Source organism: Phalangium opilio, unplaced genomic scaffold (assembly GCF_054372755.1).
Source record: "Phalangium opilio isolate 3A_F unplaced genomic scaffold, DU_Popi_V2 ptg000032l_1, whole genome shotgun sequence".
Classification (NCBI taxonomy): domain Eukaryota; kingdom Metazoa; phylum Arthropoda; class Arachnida; order Opiliones; family Phalangiidae; genus Phalangium; species Phalangium opilio.
The window spans coordinates 7,313,515-7,325,608 of record NW_028324159.1 but is presented as its reverse complement, the minus strand read 5'-3'; the positions used below and the strand labels follow the sequence as shown (position 1 = coordinate 7,325,608).

The 12,094-nt window shown below is 39.0% G+C and overlaps 1 non-coding gene across 1 annotated transcript; it reads right to left on the bottom strand.

Annotated features, from left to right (window-relative positions):
• Positions 1-11,625: 11,625 nt before the first annotated feature.
• TRNAV-CAC (transfer RNA valine (anticodon CAC)) lies at positions 11,626-11,698 on the bottom strand. Its single transcript has one exon. It is a non-coding gene; the product is annotated as a tRNA-Val (tRNA).
• Positions 11,699-12,094: the final 396 nt, after the last annotated feature.

The window sequence follows — 12,094 nt, the reverse complement described above, 5'->3', positions numbered from 1 at the left end:
CGAACAACATTGTGATGTGTTATGTAACGGTTTTCAAGATTCACCCCGTTAGCTTCTTGCAATGCGTAGAGACCTGAAAAGTGATAGTATGAATTGCCTGATTTTTCACGTAGTGAACAGTTCGAAATTTTATCTCCACTCTTGATCTAGTTATATGGTCCATTTTTTGGAGGGCCACTCTGATTTTCGAATTATGAGGATTCGTGGTCATATTTAGCTTGTCAGTGTAAGTTTTATGGGTGATGGTTTCCTAGTGTTTTTAACAGTCATAATTCTCAAATTGTTACAACCCGCAACAAATGGATTTCTCTTTTCTTCACAAATCTTAGAAAAAAGAGTACATACACTCATTTCATTCCAGAATTCTCCGAATATGTTAGCCAAGATCTTCCCTCCAGCCACTGCTCCAAAAACCTTACTTTCTTGGTGTCATAAAGCTTATTTTCAACCTTTTCAGGCTACAGTTCTGGATATAGAACTGTATTTGATTCTGGGGCATCTTTTCTTTTCTTTACAGGAAGCTTATTTTTCAAAATCCCATCTTCATCTGATTTCCTCTTTTCGTCCTTATTCCACAAACTTCTTGAAGTTTTCATACAATCCCCACACGGGCTAAACATTTTTCCTCGTCCTACCATAGTTTTGAACCATAACAACAGGAACACGATATCTGATTTTCGGAGACTACGAAATAATGACTAGCACTGACCTACTGTATGTCTGTAACTCCACATCCACGAAAAAAACATCAAAAGAAATGCGCGTGGGACAGACGGGTGTGGAGGTAAAGCCTCATATTTTTTACTTTTACTTTCACTTTTGAGTCTTAAACAGTCTTGATCCAAGAAACCGCGTCACACTCGTCTAAAGGAACGGAAGGGGAGAGGCTAGGGGGTGAGGGCTCGTTTTCATAGGCGCGAGTTGCGTGAAAATTTCGAGCGAAAGCGGAAACGTTCGAAAAAAGTACGTTCAAGCGCGTATTTAAACTCGCGAAGCATGAGTGTTTTCGAATTTTGTAGCTTCTAGAAAAACGAGCCTTTAGAGAGCAAGCCCAAAACAAAATATGAGAGAGGAAAGGATGCATTCCGGCTACAGATTTGAGGGGAAATATTGGCCAATTTATTTTTTTCCATTTTTTGAGAGCTGTTTTGGTCTGTCGTTATCGGGGAGAGTTCTCATCGCCCCAAATTGTTCAGGGTACCCGTCCGGGTGCTACCCGACCCCCCTAAAATAATTTTCAGGGTGTCCTGTGGATTTTCTTGGGTGCCACAGGCTCCCTGGTACCCCCTATTTGCAAGTCTGATACAAACTACTATTATGACTGCTTGATTTTTTAATAACAAACTTCGCCTTCCGATTGAAACTTTCTTTACTCTTCTGAATAGTATGAAGATCTAGTTATTAAAGGAAAACTTAAGACATTTTTCTTTCATGGTGTTGCACATTAAGTTCGGTAGGGGTATTTCTTGAGCCTTGTTGATTTGTTAAGCACTTAATTTCTTATGGTGGTAAAGAGTTCCACCAAATAAATTGTCAAATAACACATCCATTTTCATTATAGCTTCTGAAAAATTTACACTCTGCTGGGTCAAGTTGCCAAATTTGCTATCGGCTACATAAAAGTATGGCCTAAAATGTATTAGCAGCTCCTCATCAGCTGTCATAGTATCACCTTCTTCAGTCATTACGGTTTCGCAGCTGTTGCAATTCTTCTGCTTTTTCAGAAGTGTTTTGGCAATGTAACCAGCAAAGTAGGTTAAAATACTTTTCCGAGACATTGAAAGTGCCTTCAGAGAATCGGTTGATGGTATAGCTGCGTCAAACTCTTCTTCATCATGATCATCACAATTGTTGAAAGAACCAAAGGTTTTGGGAAGTTCCATTAGCAAATGTAGGTCCAAAGCTACTTCTTTATAATTTATCTTTCAGATTTTTTTGGCAAATAATGAAGAAGATAACAATCTTTGAGAGGAAGATCTACATTGTTGGCATGTTGGATTGTCGTTGCTGCCATTCAATGAACGAACTTTGGCGATTAATGTTTCTTAAACATCTTTGTTCAGGTCAGATGTCATGATAAATTTCTGACCATGGTTGATAAAGAGGTCCTCGGATAACTTTATAAGAGCTGATATACCTATTTTCCAACATTTCAAGCCTGGTGGCTGTCTCTCATAGTCATGAACTGAAAACTTTTCCAAACCATTCAATCTTTTCTGCCAGAAATTTTAAGTTTGGGGAGGTTTTAATCAGTGGCTTTCTGCTTTGCTCCTTAGTTTTCAAGTTTCTGGAATTTATAATGTCAAAAAGGGTGTCAAGTTCTTTGATGAAATTTCTTGCTCTAATCTTTTTGACATCACGTTAAAATAAATTCCCATTGATACAGAATGACTGAAGATTTGACAAGCCAATTTGACGTTAATTTTTTGAAATTGACTTGGGTCAAGATGTTTGCATGTCAGTTTGGGGCTGTTCGAAAAGCCTCCGGATCGCCAACACCCTCTTTGCCTGCCACCGGATCGCCAGCACCCTCTTTGCCTGCCACCGGATCGCCAGCGGCCTCTTTGCCTGCCACCGGATCGCCAGCACCCTTCCGCGTGCCACCGGATCGCCAGCACCCTTCCGCGTGCCACCGGATCGCCAGCACCTTCTTTGGCTGCCACCGGATCGCCAACGTCCTCTTTGCCTGCCACCGGATCGCCAACACCTTTTCCTGCCACCGGATCGCCAGCACCCTCTTTGCCAGCCACCGTATCGCCAACACCCTCTTTGCCTGCCACCGGATCGCCAACACCCTCTTTGCCTGCCACCGGATCGCCAGCACCCTCTTTGCCAGCCACCGTATCGCCAGCACCCTCTGCGCCTGCCACCGTATCGCCAGCACCCTCTGCGCCTGCCACCGGATCGCCAGCACCTTTTGCGCCTGCCACCGGATCGCCAGCACCTTTTGCGCCTGCCACCGGATCGCCAACACTATACTACTCCCATAACTTAACCTAACCTAACCTGACCTTACCTAACCTGACCTAACCTAACCTAACCTGACCTGACCTTACCTAACCTGACCTAACCTAACCTAATCTAACCTAACCTAACCTGACCTGACCTAACCTAACCTAACCCAACCGAATCCTATTGGGCTTTGAACAATTAAACCTGACATTATAAATTTGGGCTGAAATCACCGAACCCAACCGAATACTATTGGAGTTCAATTAACCCATCTCAACCAAACATTAAAACGCATTAACACACTAGACCATGAAACTGTTTGTTAGACAACCATTAAAATTCAAACCTAAAGCTGAAATCAATACTAATTAGAGCTCGGCATTATCCATCCGTTATCCGTAAATTAGTAAATAATCGATTATTTATAGATAAATGTTGTGGACATAATTCGATTTAATATACAACTTCTGTTGATAATTCTGGATAATGGATAAAATAACGTGGATAATGGATAGATAATGCCGAGCTCTAATACGAAACAACGCTCAAGATATAAACGCTGTAATCAAAATGCGCTAAAACGAGAAATGGCTATAATGGCAAACGCGTTTATGAAAAAGCCGTTTTGGACAATGCTGTTTTGATAACACGCCCAATCGATAACATACCGTTTACTAATAGCCGTAGCTAGAGAAATGGAATCCTCATGAAGGGAATTGTCGTGGCCTATTATTTGAAATATTTCTATTTAAAAGAACTTTCAAAATAAAGGAAAATGGGAAAATAAATTCCATTTGAGTGAGGGTTTTGTTTGGAACTTGATGAGGAAAAATCAGTTTCTTCACATGGCCAATTTTCACTACAATCAGCTTGAATCACTAGGCTGGTTTAATTTTCTTCCCCGATTTCAATTTCATATGACACAGCTGGTAGAACTGCGTCATGAAGTTGATGGAAATACTTTGGTATTTTATCATCGTATAGCTTCCTGCCTGACTTATTGAAATGAAAGCCACAAAAAACTTGATGTTTTAAGCCAAACTTCTTTCTCACAGGGGTACCCCATGGCCATCCTGGTATACAACACACTGTTAAAAATAATGATTCATAAATGGTATAAAAAGGGTATATCCTCTCCCGCTGCACCTTTAATGATTTAAATTTAGCTAGACAATGGTGTGATTATGGTTTGCTTTGATTGGCAAACCATTGATGGTGTATGAATGGTTTATCTTAAATGTTGAACTATTCCATATATGGTTTGATGATGGCATGTTAGGATAAGTGGTTAAAATATGGTTAAGAAATGGTTTATGTTAAAAACTTTTGACCATTCCATATATGGTTTGATAATGGATATATGGTTCGAATTTGGTTTAAAAATACTTAACCATTTTTTCTCTATTCCATGTAGGGTTTGGTAATGGAAAGTCAGGATATATGGTTAAAATATGGTATAAACATAGTTAAACATTTTTCTATATTACATATTAGGTTTGATAATGGAAAATTAGGGTATATGGTTAAAAATTTGTTTAAAAATAGTTAACAATTTCTACTCTATTCCTTAGCAAGCATAAAATTGAAGCGTTGGCACATTAGTTTAAATTTAAACTGTTGACACAGCCATAGTTTTTTCTCCTCCGAGTGACGATGACGTCACGGAGTAGTATTACACTGGATATCACCGCGTTCGCAGTTGGCAAATCGGAGCTAACGTGTTCGCAATTTCCGAAACGAGTTCGCAGTATACAGAAATTCAGAAAATTTTACTTCCTTGCTTTATCCATCTTATTTAACGCCAATCATTAACTATCCGTTACACCTTCATCTGCTGACTAGCCGCCATTGTTTCACCCAATGCCAAGCGCTATTTAATGGCTTCAATCAACTACACTGTGCACTCGCCTTTCGTGTACACCACAAACACTATAATCTGTTCTTATTGTCTTCTAACACCACCATCTACTGGTCTTTCGTCTATACCACATAGACACCAATCTGCAACATTGGCTTCTACTCCATCATCGTCGTTAGGCTTAAAATGTACGCGGCGAGGGTCTGAGGTTACGACAACCGTCTAGCCTCCCAGTGGTGGGGCTTCCGCCAAAAGCTCACGCAATTGCGCTGCTCTTATCAATACCTGAGATTTGAAATACTTATATACTACCGATTTGAGTAGGGCAAAACAGCAGGCGTATTCTCTCTCTCTCTCTCTCTCTCTCTCTCTCTCTCTGGGTATTATATATATTGCGGTTACTTTTTTCAACCATTGTAAGAGTCTTTTAGCCAAGTCTTCGTCTCGAGTCGTTTTCTTGATATCGAAGATATAGTCCTCGTTTTCCGAAGTAATGTATACTAATGATTCGATAGGCACATTGAGCGTTTGTTGCCCGAGAATGAATGGACAGTCGGGGTACAATTGTCTATGTTTATCGCGTACCGATTCCGAGGTTGTCCATACTTGAAGAGTACCGTGGCAAAAGAAACATCTGAAGGTATCTCTACGGCTCGTGTGGTCTAAATAAAACCCGTCTTGTGCTTGTTCGGTGGCATCAACGCAAAGCGACGTCCACGATTGGAAAGTATTTAAACGGGCTTTTTCCGAATTCATGTCCTATTCAGCATATCGCGGTTCTTGGGGTCGCTGAAAATTTCTTTGACGTAGGTATCCAAAATTGCCTTTTGAATGACAGACTTTGGAATGCGAAACTCCATATAATCAGAGCGGGGGGTGGGCGGAACGTCGTGACCCTTGTCGTCTTCGATCGGTACGTTGTTTGTTGTAAGTCCGCAGATGAAGGGACAACTAGGAAAATGTCGTTTGTGTTCTTCATGCACAGAATCTCGAGGTTTCCAACCGTTTAATATACCGTGACAAAAATAACACTCTACGGTATCGGTATCATACGTATATAAATAAAAAAATCCGTCTCTAGCTAGATCTCTGGGGTTTGTATATGGGGCCTTCCAGTGATAGAAACTTTCACGTCTTTTCGCCTCGGCGTTCATACTGGGTTATGACATCCAACGGCTTTCCAAACTGCTTATATAACTCGAACAAAGCGTATAACAACCCCCCTCTTCAGCCAACGGTTTATATTCTTCGCCCAGACCCGTCCGCCGTCCCCTCTATTGAACAATTCCTCCCCCCTGAAAGAGGCCAGACACTAACTAGAACTGAAAACTAAACTCATCTTCGCCAGTCTTTGCGCAGACACGTTCAACCTCCAGTCTATTGAAAGAGGCCAGAATTTAATTAGAACCCAACCTATAACTAGAACTAACCCCCCCATCCCACCCCCTCTTTAAAAAGTAAACTCAAACAAAACCTAGTAACGCGTTAGATTCGTCGCGGGCCCCTCGACAAGACGAAACAAAAGAAGCCCTGTAAAAATAATACGCGCCTAGACTTGTATACTCTAACTATAACTAAAATTCTTTAAGTGTGTCAAGGTTACATCATCTCGGTTTTATTAGAAATGAGGCCCAATCGTCTCGGTTCCTTATCAACAACCCCCGACTAATGGGTCCTTAGTAGATAGAAAGTACCGACTGGCTCACTGGCGTCAGACAGTGCCAGATGGCACCTGCAAATATGGTGTCAATGAATCAAACATGGCGCCCACAGCATTTTTCTTCTTATGGCGTCAGCGAATCAAACATTTTTCACCCAATCCTGTTGTGACGTCAGTGAAGCGTACATGATGTGTATGGCGTCAGTGAATCGGACGCACCCTGAAAATGTTAGGCCTATGTGTCATATTACCTTTCGGATATATTGGTTCATACGTATATGACGGTAGGACCGTTATCGTAATTAACACTGTATTTATGTTCCATCAACACGCGGTTTAAACGCCATGTTCACTGTAAGAACATGATAGGTCTAAAAAGTGTGCCATGTTTACATGGTCGGAAAGTCGGAATGCCCAACCCAAATATTTGCCAGTTAGGCAGTTGCCATCCTCGCAATGAGGAGGAATGTAAATTTTGCACCTTTTACTACGGGGGATACGAATTTCATTGTCCCTACTAGTACTTAAGAGTTCTAAACCTAGCTCTCCATATGTGCATGTTTATGGTTTATAAAACTAACAAGGCAGTTAGAAAAAACTATAAGGATAAAAACGAGACGGCCATGCATTATATGTTCAAGGCCATGTATATTTGCAAGTTTGCCGAGTGTCTGTATGATAACACCCATAGTTTAATGTTTTACGAAGGCCATTATCATATGAGATCCAACGGTTCGAATCATTATTTCGCCAATAATTATTTCGGAGACTTTATTTAACTCATCGGTTGAATTAGATGTTTAATAATTGCACTTAAGTTTTCAATTCTGTAAGCAAATGGTTTCTCTAAGTGTATAAAACTCATCCTGTAAATAGTATTTTGAATTTAAATAATAAATATTCGAATTTAATACTTTTTCATTTATTTAACTAAATATATATACATAGACATATTACAAATTTTAGGGGTTAAATATTAAAATTTTATACTTAATATTATATAAATTTATACGCATGAGGGATTTTCCTTCGCGTATCCACGCCTTATGTCACCCATGTATCTAAAGGTAACATTAACCCTTTCTTTTAATGAGGGGTTGAAATCCTTGGGAACGGAATGCTCCCAATCTTTTTGACAATTCAAACCCCTCATTAAAAGAAGGGAACCGTTTCTTAAAACAACCGAAATGGTTGCCCGGGATTCGCCTTTCGGTCGCATCTGAAATTTCCTTTCAGCGCCGAAAGATAGGGAGGCGATAGTAGGCCTGTGCGAATACTCGAATGAAGGCGAGTACTCGATCGAGTCTCGAGTTGAGCACTCGACTCGAGACTCGACAGACCTGTCGTCATCACGTTGGATGGTTCTTCACTGGATGGAACTACACCACCGCCTCCGAGGGTTGCATGTAGTATTTGCGACAAATGGTTCGACGAACCGGATGAATCGAGTCTCCACATGCGTGAACATTTCCCGGTCGTTGAAGATGACGAGATGGATACCCTGACGAGCCAGGAGGAACGTAAACTTCAACGTTTTATGGACCAGGAGGGGGAGGACTTTCCGGACCTTTCCAGTCAGGAGAACCACGACATTCACCGTCTAATGGACCGGCAGGAAGTCGGTGGACAATAGTTTAGCCCGAACCTATCGTCGATCCATCGAAAACCCCTCCTCCCACCACAAAAATTTAATAGTTAGTTAAAATTTCAAAGTTTGTTAGTATTTCCCATGTATATTGTATAGTTTTAAGTTATGTTTTTCTTTATTCCGCGAGTGAGTTTTACTCCGCGACACTACGGTTTCTCATTCAAAATAAAATTCCGTTAAATATTAGTTAGCATTCCCCCATGTATAATGTTTAAATAATTTAATGTATAATTTTAAGTTATGTTTTTCTCGAATGAGTTTTACTCCGTGACACTACGGTTTCTCATTCAAAATAAAATTTCGTTAAATACTAATTTTCTTTCACTCTTACTTCATACAACTTAGACATATATATATTCAAATTCCTAGAGGCATATTTCAAATTTCAGGTATTATTTCCATCTAATATTCAAATTCATCAATCTCTCCTTATTGATATTTAATTCGCCGTTTCAGGTGTAGGAAATGTGAAAACGGGGTCAGTGTACTAGAATTCTGTATGCAAATGGTTTCTCTTTGTGTATGCAACTCTAAAAATTCGCGTAAATAATACATTGAATATAAATAATAAATATTCAAAGTTAATACTTTTCATTTATCTAAATGTAGGCATATTCGAAATTTTAGGAGTTATTTCTACTTAATATACAAATTTAATGCTATTTCATTAAATATATGCGTACCCTAATTTTAGGAGTTCAACTTATTATTAAAATTTAATTCATCCAATTATACGCATGTTTCAAACTTTAGAACGGGAATGGAGAAACTCTGATGGAAAATAAACGACCTAAGTCAATAATTCGAAATCATGATTGGTGTTTGTAGGAAACGTCGACGCTGAGTGTTGACATGTGATGATGGTCGGAGTTACAATGTTTTTTTATGTCAGGAAACTTGTAAGTAAAACCCATATACCCTCCTACCGGTCGAGGGTAAGTATGGATGAACTCAACTTCACCAAAAATAGTGGCCATGTCATTGGTCGAGGGCTGGAACCCCTCGCATGAAAATCCTATAAATACCTACATCTATAAGAGATTTTTAATAAGGTTTCTTTAATTGAATTGTATGCTTTCCTTTAAATCGCGCGCGAACTTATTCCTGAACGCGCACACGCGGGAAAATTTAGACACGCGCACGCGGCTGGTCCCACGCGCTACGCCTTAACCTGAAAAAAAAATAAAAAATTTGCCTAAGTTGTATGAAATAAGATTTTTATTTAAAATTTTTTTTATTTTGAATAAGAAACCGTAGTGTCACGGAGTAAAACTCATTCGAGAAAAACAACTTAAAACTATACAATTATACTTTTGAATCCTAAATTATATACATTAAATTATTGAAACTTATAAACTATACATTAAACTATGAAATTTTAAAGGAAAAGGGTTGGGCGTGGTCCGTTCTTCGGTCACTTCGCCCCAGGAGGGTATGGGAGGGAAATTGGGCGTGGACCGGTTCGGCCACTTCGCACCAAAAGGGTATGGGAGGGAAATTGGGCATGGACCGGTTCGGCCACTTCTCACCAAAAGGGTATGGGAGGGGATAGGGTTACAGAAAGTAATTATACAATTGAAATTATATTCCTTAATTTTAAAATGTCCATGCGCGTATGTAGAGACTCCATCGATGATGAATCTCTTATCATCGCAAGGGTTAAGAGCAAGTTTCTTCTGAGTGATGGAAAATAGTTCGTGTTTAACACTGACTATCCTCTTCATCTCCTCAGTGGTGAGTTTACGTTGAAGCAGGCATTCCTTGTATTGGGCGTGACGTATCTTCTTTTTGACTACGCGACGACAGATTCCCTTCGCCGTCTTCTTTTCACCTTTTGCCGACAAGATGCTGTACATTTTCGGCCGCAAGCCGCAGAACTCTTGAATCTGGACGCTGTTGAGTTCTTCCTTGAACTTTCCAAGGGCCTTCTTGTTTTCCTCGCTGAAGAGAGGATGTTCCTTGGGGTAGGCGGAAAAGTCAAACATCTCCTTCATCTGGGCAAAGTCCCGGGGCAAATCGTCGGTGAAAATCTGATAGGTCAGGCTGTCGGCAATTATACGTAAAAACATATAATTATTTTTTTTTTAAATCGAAAGTAGAAAAAGGATTTAAACCTAGTAAACGTTTTTAAAAATCATACCTGTGTCGGTAAAAAGAAGTTTGAGGTCGTCGCTGTTACATAGAGATATTAACGTATTTACTTTAAGTAGATAACGATTTTAGACATATGCTTATCTTATCTAAGATAATGTTTTATAGGCTTAAAAAAGAGAAATAGACGATAGGGGGCGTAACCCTCTTGAGAAACGAGGTTGTCTAAACTCGACACTTGTAACATGATACTCAAGGAATAAAGTAACTAAGTGAACTGCCTTCGTACTTATTATAATAAACACAACATGGTGATAGAAGTAGGATACTAAACCACCCTCAATTATATAAAAACGTCTTGGTTTGGACCAAGGCCGAAAAAACAAACGATATGTGTGAGGTTTATCAATTGACTGAAGTTTCAGATGTTGAAATTTTTTTCTAGTTATTTTTATCCATTCAATCCTTAATCAATATTTAATTCAATCAGCTGATTTTACTGTTAATCGATCTAGTCCCTCTAAATTAATTGAAAAAATTACATATCTACGCTTTTTCAAGAACAATTACATTTTCCGAAAACATTTTATCATGAAATTAATTGTTCTTGAAAAAGCGTAGATATTTAATTTTTTCAATTAATTTAAAGGGACTAGATCGATTAACAGTAAAATCAGCTGATTGAATTAAATATTGATTAAGGATTGAATGGATAAAAATAACTAGAAAAAAATTTCAACATCTGAAACTTCAGTCAATTGATAAACCTCACACATATCGTTTGTTTTTTCGGCCTTGGTCCAAACCAAGACGTTTTTATATAATATCTGTCACTTCAGTCTTAATGTAATTAAATTTTGAATAATTATGTTTGCTTTACCGTCATACATTTGCACTCTAAAATATAATGGTGCATTCAAACACCATATATGCTGTTTTTCCAGTGCCAAAAAAGACATCATTTAGGGTGTACTTTAACCCCATTTCTATGATCAATTCACGCCATTTACTAATATTATTTGGAAGTATTCAGGAAATATTAGGAATTTAAGCACCATTTACAGTGGCTTTTAACATCTTTTTTTGACAATCTGTTGAACTTCTAATATTACTTAGTTTAATGGTTTTAAAAGTAGGGAAAAAGTATGCTACCTATGTCACATGATTAAACCAAGTGAAGTGAAATAATTGTTAAATATTTATTATAACCACTACACCACAGACACGTGGTAAGTCTAAGTTTTCCAATTATTATGTCCAATCACGATGGTTAAAACATATATCTACCTAGGCTCAAACCACGGACGTTCCGTGTGTGAAGCGGACGTGATAACCACTGCACCATAGATACGTGGTAGCACTGAGTTTTCCAAGAGATATAGCTAATTCTTATGTCCAATCACGATGGTCAATACATGTATCCACCAGGGCTCGAACCTGGGACCTTCCGCGTGTGAAGCGGACGTGATAACCACCACACTACAGATACGTAATAACACTGAGTTTTCCAAGAGATCTAGCTAATTATTATGTCCAATCACGATGGTCATAGCCGTACTTCTGTAATTAACTAAAATTAACATACTTAGACTTAATTGTTTTGATCAAACTGGCTGATAGCACATCCTGAATACTTAATTGTTAATTTAAGATGATTCCGAAAAGTATCTTCGCTGTAGCTTTTAAGTTATCGGTGGGGAAAAATCACGAAAAACCCATGTTAATCTCCATAGGAAATTAGCAAAATCGGGTGAATATTACTTTAACGTTACAAAACGGTACCAAGTCATATCTACAAGGGCCTACCGGCCCTGTAGAATTACAAGTCACGTCTTTGCTACAGCAATGACTTCCTTTAAAAGTCCAGCGCAGTTCATTCCCGGCA